The 2,071-nt window shown below is 33.1% G+C and overlaps 1 pseudogene; it reads left to right on the top strand.

Annotated features, from left to right (window-relative positions):
* The first annotated feature begins 1,383 nt into the window (after positions 1–1,383).
* LOC112621308 lies at positions 1,384–1,858 on the top strand (annotated as a pseudogene).
* The last annotated feature ends 213 nt before the right edge of the window (positions 1,859–2,071 follow it).

Here is a 2,071-nt window from a genome sequence, read left to right as displayed (position 1 = left end):
CCTGCCAGCCTGTTAGATTCATCTCTAACTAAAATTTTACTTTGTCCTTCTAAATCAATCACTCAGAAAATATATGTGCATTTTATTTTATGTTTCTTCTTCTTCTAGCCAATTTTCTGGATGATGATTTCTTGTTTTTATGTTTTGCTGTAGTATATGCTTTTGGGGGTCATAATAACACCAGTGGACATATGTCTAGGGTCATGTAACATCAAGACAGAATGAAAATGAAAAGCACTTTAGAGGAGATGGGTAGAAAGTGTCAGAAATGTGTAACTTATTTGATTCCTCCAAATATTTATTCTTTGATGTCCAAACTCCTCTTATTTGTAACCAGAGAAGCCGAAAGCAGTAGAAAATTCATAAGGTGCTGCCCTTAAGCTACATACGGGAACACTATTTGGACTACATTTTCAGGAGTCTCAGAATTTTGGCTACACCAGGAAATATTTTCTATTGTAGTAGTGGCATCACTATTAACAACAACAGTGAGAGTTATCATTTATTGTGTGCATACTACATCTTAAGTCATGTTTTAAAAGTTTATATATATAAACTGGTTTAATTCAAATTGTATTTCCTAATCTATTGTGGATAGAGCATACAGACCCCAACTGGTCTGATTCCTGCTATAAATTAGTGAAATTTAAAACTCTCATTTTCCCTCCATACAAATACTTTAAATCACCAGCAAAAATGCCCTGTATGTATTCACTTTCACCATCTAGATCCTAACTAATTACCAGGAAAAACTTTATTAAGTACATCGGCAACACAAACTGATTTGCTACTGTGCGATCCTTAGTCTGCTGCTCACCTGCGATACCTTAACCAGCTCATTAAGTCTGCTAATGTTTGCAGCCATGTTCCTGGATCCTCTTTCTTGATCTCCTTTTCTTCTGGCTTCACAGAACAGAGAATGACTCAAATTATTGTATGGACAATAAATAATTATTTTTTAATATCAGTTTGGACAATAATTGAAATCAGAAACTACCAGGAATTAGGTTATTGAAACAGATTTGGTGTTCATTTTTATTCACTGAAAATCTGCTTCATTTTGCAGGTTTCCTCAGGTTGTGCTTGTTAACCTGCTCCAAACTTTTTGTTAAATATCCCAGAGATGGTAAGTGCTTAGTTCTGAACCTTTTTATAAGTTATTAGGATCTAGGTAATTTCTCTTAGAGAGACAGCTGAGAATAGTTACATACTGTGAAGTACACATTCATAAAATTAATATATGATTTACATGATTTACTTACTGCAGTTGCTCTTTTTTATAAAATAAAATCCAAGTTTAGAATTTCATTTTGACCTTGAAATTAACAATAATTATTCACTATTCCCAAGACTACATGTTAAAAGCAGAAAAATTGATCCAGTGAGCCCTCTTACCACCGTCATGGTAGTCCCAGGTTGCAACAAGGACAATGTCAGAGCAGGCTGTAAAAAATGTGGCTACTCTTGTTACTTGACTTTGAATGCCACAATTTTCTCTGAGTAGACCCTAGAAGGGACACAGTTTTGGATGTCAACAGTACAAGTAGTGAAGATAGCGATGAAGAGAATGAAGAACTGAATAAATTGCAGGCATTACAGGAAAAAAAGAATAAATGAACAAGAGGAAAAGAAAAAAGAAAAAAGCAAAGAAAAAATCAAATTGAAAAAAAAGAAAAAGGTCTTATCCAGTTCTACTGAAAAGAACACTTCAAAAGAAACAACAGTATCAGAAGAAATAAAAGAAAAAAGAAAAAAAGAGTAAATCAATAAAGCGAAACATCACAAAAAGGAAAGAACAAAGAGAAAAAAGAAAAGGCATTCTTCTACTCCTAAAAGTTCTGAATTCTCCAGAAAGTAATGGCTTAAGCCATTACATTTACAAATTTGTTTTTAAAACGTGTTTGCCTTTCCTTGGAATTTGCTATATATTATGTTTTGCAATAAATCACGGCCTTTTCCATATAGACATTTTTTGTATGTGGGACAATTATCCCTTTGGTATTATATTTTTAATATGCTATGACTGTAAAGTATTAAATCAATCTTGTTACTTGCTAGTGATGCCCCAAGT

The sequence above is a fragment of the Theropithecus gelada genome, chromosome 3 (assembly GCF_003255815.1).
Source record: "Theropithecus gelada isolate Dixy chromosome 3, Tgel_1.0, whole genome shotgun sequence".
Lineage (NCBI taxonomy): Eukaryota > Metazoa > Chordata > Mammalia > Primates > Cercopithecidae > Theropithecus > Theropithecus gelada.
Note: the sequence above shows the minus strand (reverse complement) of the source record. Positions and strands in the feature narration are given on the sequence as shown.